Raw genomic sequence first — 14,120 nt, 5'->3', positions numbered from 1 at the left:
TTTCCTCCTCTAAGTTGATTTTTCCAGACATTTTGTCAGAGCAATGAAAAGCTGACTAACAAGGGGTGGGGGGGGGGGGGGATGGGAAGGGAAAGACAGAGGAAAGGAAGAGAAAGCGGGACAAGAGAGAGACAGAGTCGATGGAGAAGTTGTCCACTGTGCAACCATTATTTTGGCTTTGGAGTACAACGGGAGATCCTTTGTGGTCACCTTTGAAAGACCTTTCTTTCCCTCTTCTCAAATGGCAGAGGGGGTGGCCCGCACTGGAGGTTCGATGCCATTCTCTAGAACAAGGATACCATTTCCTACGTTCAGAAATGTCTTTGTAAATATTTGTCTACCTATTGATTATGTCTACGCTGCCCATCAACTCGTATCTCCCCCCAGGTCTGTAAACATCCTGTCCTGGGACGCATTTCCTCCTTGTCACAGTGAATATAAACCAGAAGGAAAGGGGGCCAGGGATCCGCACGTGGTCCCCAGGCGTGCCTGTTCCACTGCTCTGCAGCTCCGGAGCCAGGGCAGAACTGTGCAGGACTAGCGCGCTTCAGAAGAAGGAGCGTTGGGACCTGATTTGTGAAAACCAGAAGTGGCTTTCTGCAGGGAAGCCAGGGTGGCAGAAAGGAGGCGGGTGAAGAAGGAATGCGTGGAATTATTGGAAGAACATCTGGTTCAATTAAAGAATAAAACCCAAAAAAAGAAGAAAAATAGGCCAGGGGCCTTTTTATGTCCAGAGCATGTTGGTGACAGTTTCACGAGAGCTGAGACTTTGTCCTTTTCACTGCTGACATCCCAGGGTCCCAGCAGGCACACAATAAATTTCAGTTGAATGAACAAAACTCTAGAAAAATTCATCGTCTATGAGAACACCCATTCGACCTGTGGATTTTCAAAATCAAAGGTTTTTGTTTTGCTTTAGATGTTGGATTCTCTGTTCAAACAACCCTTGCTGAACAGAGGTAAAGGCAGAGCTACTTGGACACAAGTCCAGATGGGAAGTCCAGCGACATCCTATCTCCTTTGCCAGCCACACGCTGCCTATGACACCAGTTCTAATTTGCTGGGTCTGGGGAGAGGCAGCAGGGTCTGGCATCTTGGGAAGCTTCCTCAGTGATTCTGATGCACAGTTGGGCCTGCAAACCAGCTCCCGGGACCCACAGGGCACAGGCCTGAGATGTTCCCTGGGCTCAGGGACCACTCATGTTGCATCCTTCCTTGGCGTTCCCCTGAGACTTCAGCAATATTTTTTCTACCTCTGCTACTGCAATTATATGTTTGTGGTCTCCCAGAAAGAAAAAAAAGCGTCAGCCCTCAGCACTGACTTTGGCTCTAAGGATTGCCGGACTTACAGTAGATGCTCAACGAACGTCTGTTGACTTGGTCTAGCTTTCTCAGAAACTGTGGGGATGGGCAGAAAGATGCTTTTTGTTCTGTTTGTCCTAGGCAGCTCCCCACCTCGACGTGTCTCTCCGAGTCTCATTCTTCATCACGGCACTCCAGTGGACGGAAGGAAACAGGCGTTTTCCCTCTTATTTTATACAGTGGGAAACTGAAGATCAGAAATATTTAGTAATCTGCTTCTTGTCAAAAAGACAATTTAAAGCAGAGCTTGGACTGGCTTCAACAGACAGGTCTGCAGTGATTGGTTCTCCTTGAGCAACAAGAAGAAAGATCTTTTCTCAGGAGAGTCACTAGAATAGGCCCTTTCTATTTAGCAGAAAACTAATAATGTACAATCATCATACAACCTCATGATTTTGTTGAGCCACAGACACATCTGCTGTTTTATTTGAAAGATTAGAAACTTTGATGTCATTGATGGTATTTTATGCACTTTGGGCTGCTCGGCCCTTTTTTCAAAGTGCTACTTGGAACCATCCTCAATAGCACCATCAATATAGTATATTTTCCATTTATTGTCATCAAGCTGAATCTCTCGAGAAGATTCTAATAAGCTTCCCTGGTAACTAAATTCCTCTGTTTTCTTCCCAGTACCTTTTAAGGAATGGACCTTCTCTGAAAGGCACAACATTTAATGTATTATTTTACCCTCTGGTTCTCAGACTTTTCTCAATAACCTTGAAAGGGCATCAGCTCTATGACACGGGAACATGTACAGTATGACCCAGCCATGAGAGGAGTTCCTCTGGAATTTATCCCAGATTTGGGCCCATATATCATAAGAATGAGTTTATTTATGGACAATGATTGTGTAAAATTTCCTGTAGAAATAAAGAAAATTCTAATCAATGCGGCACTCTCAAGCAGCTCTCCTCGATCTGAGCATGATTTCTTTCGGTTTTGATCAGGATGTGCGATGCATAACTAATGGATTCCCACTGCCATCTGGCAGGCTGCGTGAGTTCACGGCTCATGTTACAGCAGAAGCAAGACCACAGCCAAACCGAAAGCAAAAGTGGACTAGAGCACAGTCGTACCTGTGCTGAGAACGTCCCCATTGGGCCACGTGGCCCTCTCTACCTTTAACACTTAGCCACGTCTGCAGTCTTTCAGGCAGGACCCTTTACCTGCCCGAGCAGAGGTAAATCCTAATTTCCAAATTGTTCTGTTACCCAAGAAGAGTAGGCTTATCTGCAGTGTTCCTGAGTTTTCTTTGGGTTGAAGCATTCTTCCATCACTAATGATTATAATACAATTTGATGCTATTAGGATGATGAATTCTGAGGACTTCACTACTCTGGAGAAGATGCTCAAGGATATTAACTAAAACTCAAAATTTTATGTTTGATAATTATAGGAAAATATCTTAATTAACCTGCTTGAAACTATCATTCCTATCATTAGTTCTTCACCTCAAGATGGGTTGCTAGACACTTCTAAGTAATACTGGAGCCAATGAGAAGGCTGGCAGTCACAATTACTTTCAGGGTAATTTATGGTCTTAATAATTCTTTGGTGGAACATTTTTTCCCTTAAGAAGTACTTACTGCCATGTCTTTTTCACATTATCCCATTCCCAGGTTGGAAATTTTCTCTGCATCGTATTCACACATGTAAGTTCATAATGTATTAGCAATTCCTGTGACTGTAACTCAGGGCCAGCCAACTTGAATTGGTTTAGAATAACAACGCTTTCATTGATTTTAAAATCTGCATTACATTTCTTTTCAGTATCTCTGACCTAAAGTGTGTCTAACCATCGGTAGCACATCCTAGTTTCATTATAAAGCATATTTTACATAAGCACATACATAACATGATGGTGCTTTTTTTAATCTGTTGGTGTCTGAGACTCAATTAATTTGCAAAAAGGCTATAATATGGGTGGGTCTTAGGGTTACTGAATGAGAAGCTCGAACACCCCTGGAACTCTGTCTGTGACCTTGGCTTCCCTCTTGGGTTGACTTTATTTCTTTCCAATGCAGACTGGCTTCCTCTGAGTGACAAGGGACAGGGCTACCAATAGCTCTCTCATTTCTCATCTTACGGATTCCAGCAAGACTCCCAATAAGGGCATTGATTGTCTTAACTGGGGTCATGTGGCCACCCTAGATCGATGTGGTCATTTTGGGTCAGGGACTTGTAGTCACATAAGAATTGTAAAGAGCAGTGATGGGTAAGACAGATCCTACAGTGGCCTTGTGTCTGGAGGGGCCACGGGGGGGGGGGGGGGGGGGGGCGGGGGTGTACCTCCCAGAAGCAGTGAGAGCATTCTGGGTGGATGTTGCCATCAGTGTCCTCCCAAAACACGTCTCTTAACAGGTGACTGACCGTCTTAGTCTGGTAATGCTAACCTTCACCAGCTTCTAGTTCTGCTCTTAGTTCTCATCACAGCTAGAGTGTCTCAATTATGTTCAATTCTTGCTCATAGCTCAGCCCTGCCTGAATTCCCAGACCAAATACAAAAAGGCCAATTTGGAAAAAATTGAGACGTTTATAAATCATCTGCCTGCCTTTTTTTTTTTTTTTTTTTGCCATCCTAGAGAGAGGACGATTTTTTTTAATGCATAGGGGGAAAAGACAGGAGATTTGGTAATAGCAGATTCTGCCTTCTGGGTTGTATCTTGGAGGTTAAAAAGCCAGAGCTGCTTTTTAGACTTCCTTGTAAGTAGCTTCTACCAGGCATCTAGAAGGAAGAGTGAATGCGTGAGCTGATAGCCCACGGGGTTAGGGTCCTGGGGTGGTGCACTGTCCCTTCCCCTGGGTCCTTCTTTGGAGACATAACTGTTCGGTGTCCAGTGGTCTTGGAAGGAGCTGAGAAGTTTCCCAGTGTTAGAAAGGATCATGTGTGGTTGGGTATGTCTTCTGATGACATCATACTTAGCTGTGTGGCCACCAATCTTAGATCTGATCCTCTTAGAAATTCTATATGCTAAGCAGGGTATGGTAGTACATGCTAATCCTAGCTACTTGGGAGGCTGAGGCAGGAGGATCCCAAGTTCCAGGCCAGCCTGGGCAATTTAGAGGGACCCTGTCCCAAAATTTAAAAAATTAATAGGACTGGGACATAGCTCAGTGGTAAAGTGTCCCTGAGTCCAATCCCCACCATAGATGAAATGAGAAAAAAAAAAAGAAAGAAAGAAATTCTCTAATATGAGGTAATAATGATAAATCCATTTCTTTTGAAACTAACTGGAGTGGACTTTGCTGTCTGCCACTCAGATCCCTAACTAACACTCTTACTCTGTTAGGAAGAACATCAGAACTTTTTATTTAGTCACAGAATATGAATATTTGGGTCAACTGGAGAAGTAGCCCACGAGGTTCACTTTCTAATCTTTTGTCCTTGACACCCCACTTCATAGGTCATACAGTATGCTCACCTACGCCGTCTCACAGAAGATTGACCAAAATGTATGGCTCCCTCTTACTGATGCAGGGGTTTGGGGAATAGGTACACTTCCTTCCAGAGGCTGACACGTGGTCAGGGAAATGCTCAAGAGTCCAAATTACTAATCCATGACATTGGCCAAGTTTCCTGACTTCTCCGTGTTTCAGTTTCTAAAGAGACAAAAATACTTTTCTTAAAGGACTGTTTTAGGGAATAAAGAGGCTATCCATGAAGAATGTTTGGGGAGGCGCCTAGGTACCGTAAACGCTCATCAGCGTTGTCTCATTATCATTTGCCTGTGCTGGGGGCATGACGTGGTACCTCCTCTTGCAGAGTGGCTGGGCCGTATCTATCAGAACATCTGTATTCCGTGGGCTCAGCAGCAACTGTTTGCAGCTAACCTACAGAAATACACTTGCGGAAATGCCTCTTGGTAGAGAGATGGTTAAATACAGTGTATCACATGTTAATCTACTGTGTCAGCCAGTAAAAAGCATAATGGACGCCAACGTGTTCTGGCATGGAAAGATCATTCATACGTGGATCTTCAGTTCAACGAATATGTATTGAGTTCTTGTTGTGTCCCGGTGCTGGGAGCTGGAAGGATGGCAGCCTGGAATAGTTTCAGTGTGGTCCAAGGAGTGTTCAGCAGGGGTCCTCTCCCGTGTCCACCGTGCGTCAGGCTGGGCTCCTCTGCCCAGGCTGCAGAGAGTTTTCAAGCTGGGTTTCCTCAGTCTACCCAGTGTGTGTACTGGGACCTGCTTTCCTGTACCACCAACTTCTCATTTCCTGGTCCACTTTCCATCTTGGAAGTCTATGAAGGACCAGGGCATAAACAGGAGTCACCTCTGCTGGGTAACCAATGGCCAGCCAGCTGCTGCCTTTCACCAGAGGGTAACTAGAACTACAGCTAAGTGTTCATGTGGCTGCAAACCCTCCGTAGACATTGCCTTGGTCCCTTAGGCCACCTGGTGCTCTAAGGAAGGAAGATAACTGTCTTCTCTCCTGTCGCCATGGTTACTCCCAGTCCCACCCCTCACTCCAAGCTGCACAGGTTTCCCGGCCTGTCCTGCCCCATCCGATGTATCGAGTGTATTGTTCTGCTTCCTCTTCCTGTCTAGTTTCTGGTGCAAGAAAATTGGGCTCTTCATATTTTATTCCCAAACTGCTGTTCATGCCATGAATTTTCAGTTCCAACTATTTCAGGGCTTTGATGCGTAACAACAAGATTTGGTAACTAAGACTACGTTGAGTTCTCTGAGAGTTCAGGTCTCTGGAATCCAAAGTTTGGCCTGTGAGCCCCCTGGAATCCTCCAGTGCCCCTACCCAGTGCCTCCTGACCCTGCTTTCCTGAGTAGCCTCGGGTGGGAGTGTGACTGTAAACATTAAACGTAACAACCGCCATCTAAAACAACTACGAAAACAAAAGAAAATTTATTAAAGACAAAAATCATCATGATTAACACAACAGAATATCATCCCATCACACAGAGAGGGAAATTGGGAAATCTGCCTAGCTTCGAGCAGAATTTGCGACTGAGGGCTGGAGGAGTATTGATAGAATACAGACTTTCTATTTTAACTCTGAAAACTTCTTTTTGTTCCTTTAAATTATTTATTAATGTGATTTAATGTTATCTTCTGTAATTAAAAGCACTGATTAAAAACAGTCGCTGATTTTTTTCTAAGCAGGCCACAGCTTGGATCTTGGCCTTGACGCTGGGTGCAAGAGTCCTGTGCTTCTGACCCCTGGATCTTCCCTCCCCTCGTTATGCTCAGTCCCAGCTCGAGACTGCCCTTCTTCATCTGGCTGACTCCTGGGCTTCCTTCTCCTCTCCAGGCTGGTTTGCACGAGGCTTCCCATGGCTGACGGTACTCCACACACGGTTGCCATGGTACTTAGCAGGTGGTAAAATCTGCATATGTGTTTATCTCCCCTCTGTGTATGAACTTTTGGAGGATGGAAGCTGTATCTCATTCATTACTCTGTCTCCAGATCCTAGCACACTGCCTGGTACACAGGAGTGTTCAACCACTGTATATATAAACTTTATTCCTGCATCTCCAAACCAGAGTATTGCTGTCCTGGTGTACTAGAAAATATTTGCAAATGTAAACAAACAATAACATCCACTCAGCTTACTCTTTTTTTGGGGGGGCGGGGTACTGGGTATTGAACCCAGGGCCTTGTGCTTGTGAGGCAAGCACTCTACCAACTGAGCTATATCCCCAGTCCCTCAGCTTACTCTTTATCTTCCATATTTCATCTCTCACATGGTACCAACTTTTCTTCACATTCCAAAGACCAACTTCCTTTCTCCTTAATTTACTCCTGGGACGTAGGAGGTCAAGAAGGACAAGCAAGCTGCGAGCAAGCTGTCAGGGCGTCAACTAACGTCAATGTCACTGTCAGGTGATGGCACCTGAGCTAGGAGGGAGCTGGGGATAAACACCCTGACCTTCCTCTCCTTGCCTTGCTGGTCCTTCCTAACCAGTTGGAAGCAATGGAAGAGGAAGTTAGCTCATGGGTGTGCTTTCCCCACCGGTCTCCTGGAGCACTTCCGGAGAGATAGGTAGAGTGGATCAGCAGATGGACAGCAGCCAGCAAGTCCTCAAAAAGCTCAAGGTCTAACAGAACTAAAAATAGGCAGCAGAGTGAAATAGTGAGCTGTGCATTCAGATGGCTCTGAGGACGTGGGGAGGCAGGACTAAAGCTGGGAGACCCACGACCAGAGCCATGGTAGAGGAAAGAGAGATGACGAGGCTGCAACTGGGCTGGAGGGGGCAGATGAACTTGGAAATGGTCAGGAGGTAAACCTGTGAAGTCTCAGGGAGTGGATGTGAACGCTGAAGAAGAAAGGAATCGCCAAAGCTCCCAGGTCTCCAGTTCACGTGATGGTTGGACCGAGCGTCCGTCCAGCGAAGAGGTGCAGACAAGGAGAAGGAGAGTTCAGCTGGGACTGCGGAGCAGCTGGGTGAGATCACTTAGCACGTCTTGTTTTATTTTATTTTTTCGAAGGCTTAAAGGCAGGAAGACAGAGGTCCAGGCGGGGGGAGTAGACCGAGAACCAGCGTGCAGGGGGAGGCGGTGGAGCCGTGAAGGGGCGCGTTAGCCCGGGGGCTACGCTTGAGGGATGCGTTGTTCGCCAGTGTTGCCCCAACATCAGGGAGTGCACTGGCACCAAGAAGGCTGTGACGTCACCAGGAGGTATCACCCAACGGGACCACCGTTGTGTATGCCGCCCAGCCCTACCCGGTGTCCTTAGGTGGCTGGTGACTGTGGATGGAGTCACTCAGGGAGGGTTGAGAGTGAGGAAAGCACCCCTGATGAAGACCACGGTCGGAGGGTGGTCGGGGAGAGAGTTGGAGGGGATGCATAGGATCCGGAAAGAATTTTCTTTCTTTGTAGGAGTCAAAAGGTTCAAGGAGCCTCATGTTGGGGCACTTTGAACTCCTTCTTGAAGCTCTCCTCTCTTGGTTTCCTCATATCTCCTTCTGTCCCCTAAACATAGGCACACCCCAAAATCTCAGGCACCTCTGAAGTTCCTAACCAGCGTAGTGCTTTCTGACTTGTTCAGAATTAACTCTACACACTTCAGAACGTCTGCAGTCAGCCTCCAGGGTCTCCCAAGACATGAAACTATCCTCTGAGCCAGGCTACATCCCTCAGAGAGAGACATGTTCCTGTGTCAGTATGGCCTCCGTCACCTCCACTTGATACCTCTGGCACTCTCTACCTTCTTCTCTTCACAGTTAGCACTTTTACATGTGCCAACAGGTGGATGTGCTGTAGAAGAAGTAACGATATTAACAATGTAAAATAATTATTACAAAGAACACATCATTGGAAGTAGGGCCGTAATCAATTTCCTCTCTCTGTCTCTCCTCTTTCTGCAAGTTTTGTACACATCCACACAACCAAAATTGTAGGCAAGGACCAAGGACCAAGGACCAGGGAAGGGTGGTATCTGGGCCTAGTGCCTTTACTGCCTTCCATGCTGTGGGCAATGTCCTCTTTCCTACACTTCTCAGTGGAGGCCTTGGCCTTGCCCCCCTTGATCATCTTTGGTTTGAAGAGTTTGATTATGTTTTGATATTTTTGAAGTTATCCGAGTGCACCGGGGATGGGATCACCCAAGGATAACCAACTCTAGAATGCAAGAGAAAGTCCTCCGAGAGCTCCTGGGGTTCTGGGCTTGCCAGCCAAGGGCCTTTCTGGAAGTGACATGGAAGCTTGTGGTTGGATTTATTCTTGATTGGTGGACTATTACATCCCCGCAGCAGATCAGTGATTACGAGGCAGATTCCCACCTCCAGGAATTCATTACAACAAATGGCCCTCTCTGTCTCCCCTTAATTCAATCTCCAGTCCGCCCTGCACCGCGTGAGGGCTGCTCGGGTGGAGAAGGGAGGCCCTCGTGCTTGTGTACCTGGTAGTGGAGCGCTCTCTGCCCCAGTCATGCCTGTTTGTGAGTCATAATTATGTCTGTGTTAAAACACGGCTGCAAGCTGTGTGTGCCCGTGTGGGTGTTTTATGCCTGGGTGTAGTCTACAGCCTGGGAAGTTAAACCTGTTGGGGAAGGGATTTTCATTTACCTAAAAGAAAGATCTCGACACTTAGCAGAGATCAGATTAATTTCAAGGGGCTATTTACACACAAAATAAAGCTTGCCAGCAAAAGAAAGCCTGACTGGACGGCAGCTGCCTTGCCTCTTCCCAACCACTCTCCGGGGACAGGGAGGGCGGGAGGATACAAGGACTCTTGGCTTCTCCCAGGCTGGGCAGTGCGTGGTCAGCTCCGTCTTCCTGGTAGACCCCGTGGTCCTCTGCCTCTGGAGGAGCATTCAACCTCTTTTGGAGTAAAGGAGAGCCAGAGGGGAGAGATAGGCTCACAAGCTTGGGCCAGCTTGCTCGTCCATGGAGAGGGGGACAGCTGTGTCTACGTCTTGGGGTTGCTGTAGGGTTAAACAAGTGAGGCCCCCAAAGGAGGCGTGGGTCCTGCTCATTGTGGTGCTTGAATATTGCATATGCAGCCTCCTCTGCTGTCTTCCAAGGGCTCACAAAGGGTCCTAAAGTGGAGCTGGCTCCTCCAGTCCCACAGAGCGTCCCAGGGAGTCCCCTGGGCTGTTCCCTTGCCCTACATGCAAGTTCTGCTCAGTGGTGGCCCTCTCTTGAAAGCCCTGATGGCGGGGGCTCTGCCTGGCCCTTGAACATGCTGGGAGCAGCTCCTCGCTCTCCTTGCCGGCAGTGTCACCAGGCTGGGCTGCGTGTTTGCCTTTTGTTCGGTTGTGTTCCGTCCGCCCCCACTCCGCCCCAGCCCCCGGGCACCGGGCCTCCTTGCCAGGCTGCCTCTTTTCCTCTCGCTCAAGTTCAGGCAGCTCTGTGGAGCCCCTGTTGCTCTGACGGAGTGTGGGTGACTTCGTGACTGCCTTCCCACCTTCCCAGGACCAGTTTGTTTTCCCAAACTGCCATACTTGGTGCACATGGTGTTTCCTGTCTCTGCACCCTGTGTGCGTGTGGCGGGGGCTTCTCTAGGCTGTGTGTGCCCCCAGGAGCCCCCGGCTGGCTTCCGTCTCAGGGCCTGTTCCTCCTGGGGCACCCCTTTTCCCAACCCTCTGCAATCGAGAGTGAGGCCCCGGAGCTTCTCTTCCCTGGTCCTCCTCCCAGGTGACTGACACCCCGGCAGCCACCGTCGTTCAGTGCAGGCAGAGAACAGAAAGATAAGGACGGCCGCACAGAGTGGGCTTTGCATATGCAGAATATTGATGAGAATGTTCAAGGCTCTTGGACTCCTGAGATTGGAAGCTGGGGCTGGAGGTCCTGCCAAGAGGCTGCCTGCTTAACTCCAGGGTCTCTCCTTCCTGGACCACCCTTTGAGGCTGATAGGGTTGGATTACAGCCCTTTCCTCATTTGAAGAAACGTTTGGAGGATTTGCTTTTATTTTTCTTTTTTTTCGGTATTTCCTTAGGAATTTGCTGTGAGGCAGCCTCATTTCTCCATATTAATCTAGAAGTTGTGTTTTTTCCTTTTACTATGAAAGAGACCCTGCTCCCCATGAAGCCGAACCCCTGATCTTATTATGCTATGATTATTTTCTGGGCTGGCTGTTTCCTTACAAGGCTTTGCACATCAACAGCCATCGTTGCCCTTAAACCATCTGATCCAAAGGTATCATACTTTATTTCCAGCTTTCCAATATCTTCCCAATAACCAAGGTAATGGTAGAGTAGGGAATTGCTTCAACGTACCACACAAACTAATTTACAAAAACCAGCCACAGAAACAGGTCTCCCTCAAGAGCAGTGATGTGTGAGTGATAATCGGCACAGGCTTCAGAGCCAGACTGCTTGAGTCCAATTACCGGCTTTCTGTGAAACTTGAGCAAATTCCTTAGTTTCCTGTGCTTCTTCTTCCTATCTGTAAAATGGGACGAGGAGCGTGAAGACTCTCTACCTCTTAGAGTCCCTGTGAAGCACAACCAAGTTCCTTGCTTAGAGAGGTGCCTCGCTTATTGTGCCCACTTAGTATGTGGCAGCTATTCTCTTTTCTTCTTCTTCCATTGGTGTTTGTTTAGTATCTAATCTAACAGTCCTGTGATAGAAAAGGTGGGACAGGAAGTGGGTAGGTGAAATAAGCAGCAATATTGAAATTGGGCAATGGGTTCGTGGACATTCATTATACTAGTATCTCATTTTAATGACTATTCATTTTCTATAATCTAAAAAATCAAACTAGATGCCTGCTGAAACGTGCCAGTGTGGACCAAGGCAGCGAGATGGGAAGGCTCACGGACTCTGTGTGGGAAGCCAAATTGCTACCAGGTGCTCGGGCGACGATTTGACAGGGAGTGTCAAGAACCTAAAGAGGTTTGCTGCAGTTATCACTGCTCCTTGAAAAACTGCTCGGAAGCGTGGCTGAACCCAACCATTCCACACGCACACAGATTCTGTGGCTTAGGAATTTGGGCAAGGCCGAGGGGGGTCGGCTTGTCTCTGCTCCCAATTCGTGGTGCATCAGCTGGGGCAGCTGAGGAGCCAGGACTGGCATCTTCCGAAGAAAGGCCTGTTCGCTCACAGTCTGGTGCCAGGCCTGGCGTGACACAAAGACAAGGACCCCTCCCAGCCCATCCCGCTGCCTCGCGTGGCCGCCAGGTGGCTTGGCTTCCTGGCAGCATGGTGGCCTGGCAGCTCAGAGGCCAGAGCCAGCCCTTCAAGTTCAGGGACCACTTAGCTTTGGACCCGCTTCCTCCATCCTGGGGGGCTGTCTGCCTGGATTCGAGGGCAGGGAACATAGGCCCCCACACTCCATGGGAAGTGTCCAAGAATTTTGGAATTGGCTTCGCAACTGCCGCAATGTTTACGATTTTGACCCAAATTCACTTCTAGGAATTTACCCTAATAGAATAAATAATCCACAAGGGGGACAAAGTCTAGGGGTGCAGGTCAGTGGTACAGCATGGGTGAGGCATGCAGGGCCCTAGCCCCTCCCCCTCCAAAACGAGTAATGCTTAATGCCAAAATGTTGTTTCAGTAGAATTTGTAGTGACAAAATACTCGAAGTAAGCTTAAAGACTAACAACAGGAAAATGAGTAGATAAATGTTGACAAACCATGAAGATATCATAAAGCCACTAAAATGGCATTAGAAAGATCTTTTTTGAGACTGGGTCTCACCAGTTGCCCAGGGATGACGTCATACCTACAATCCTCCTGCCTCAGCCTCCCGAGTCGCTGGGATAACAGACAAATGCCACCATGCTTGGCTAAAAGTTTTTTTTTTTTTTTTTAATACAGAAGAAAGTGTTTATATTTAGTTTAAATGATAAATATAGGATTCATATTCTATGTAACATGAACTAAAATCTGAATTATTAAAAATTGTGTAGACAGAGACAAGAAGGAAATATTAAAGTCTTAGCAGTGGCCATCTCTAGACAGTGAGATTAAGGATAATAAAATATTTTCTTTATAGGTTTCTATTTTCCCCCAAATTTCTACGATTCTCACATATTACCTTTGTGATAAGAAAAAAATTATAAGAAGTTCAATGTATTTGTTGCATTAAAGAAAAACAGTGGCTCTTAACCATTTTGCTTATTACATTGAACTGAAATGAACATGTCTTGATAGGTAAAAACTTGAACTTAGTCCACTGGTTGACTAGAATGAAATGCCAGAAACTGGGTAGCTCATACACGATGGCAATTTATTTCTCACAATTCTAGATACTGGGAAGTCCAAGATCAAAGGGCTGGCGGATTTGGGTGACAGCCCCCCTTCTGGTTCCGGGCACTTTCTGGGTGTCCTCACATGGGGGAGGGATGCAGGGTGTTCCTCTTGGGCTTCTTTTGTAATGGAACTGATCTCGCTCATCAGGACTCCCTGCTCAACCTCACCACCCCACAGAGGTCCTTGCACCCATCCCCTGGGGGGTCAGGATTTCAGTGTGTGGATTCGGGGGGATACAAAGATTCAGACCACTGCAGTATCACCAAACACATACCCTCTGGACTCCGAAAGAGGGGATGGACAAGGCTGAAGGGGACCCGGACGTGCAGCGTATTCATGATCCCAGTTTCACCCGTCCATAGCCCTTCCTCAGACCCCCTCCACTGCAGGACTAGGAGAACTTCTCTCGGCTCAGGGTAGTCAAGGTCCGGAAGAGGCGTGTGTGTGACACAGCCCAGTTTCTCCTCCCTAGACGTTGACTGAACAGAGGCAGCTGAACCCCAGTCCCCAGCTCCAGCCAGGAGCTTTCCTCAACAATGCACTTGGCTCTTCAGCCTTCAGGTGTTGCCTGGTGTCTTCTACACTGCAAACGGAAGTCCTCTGTCCAGACCTCAGCACACCTTCCCAGAGCCACAGAAAGCCCTCTGCCGTGCCTGCCACTATGCCACGCCCCTTTCCAAGGAATAGGAACCGTCTCCCACCTTTCCCATCTCATTCCCCATCGCCAGGTACATGTTCACCATGAGTTGATGGAGCTGGTTCTCTGTGAGCAGCTGTGTTCAGCCCAAACCCAAAACCTGACTGCCCCAGGTCTGTGGCTTCCAACAGGACTCCTCAGGCTACCCCGCTTTCCATCTCAGCCTCCAGCCTGAACAGAGAGTTACAGGCGGTGCTTCATATCTGGGGGTCCCACATCTAGGGGTTCAACCAACTTTGCATCAAAAAATATTTGGAATTGGATGTGGTGGCACACACCTGTAATCCCAGCAACTCAGAAGGCTGAGGCAGGAGGATCACAAGTTCAAGGCCAGCCTCAGCAACTTAGTGAGGCCCTAATCAACTTAGCAAGACCCTGTCTCAAAATGAAAAATGTAAAGGG

Source organism: Sciurus vulgaris (genome assembly GCF_902686455.1).
Source record: "Sciurus vulgaris genome assembly, chromosome: 7".
Lineage (NCBI taxonomy): Eukaryota > Metazoa > Chordata > Mammalia > Rodentia > Sciuridae > Sciurus > Sciurus vulgaris.
This window is presented reverse-complemented; position numbering follows the sequence as displayed.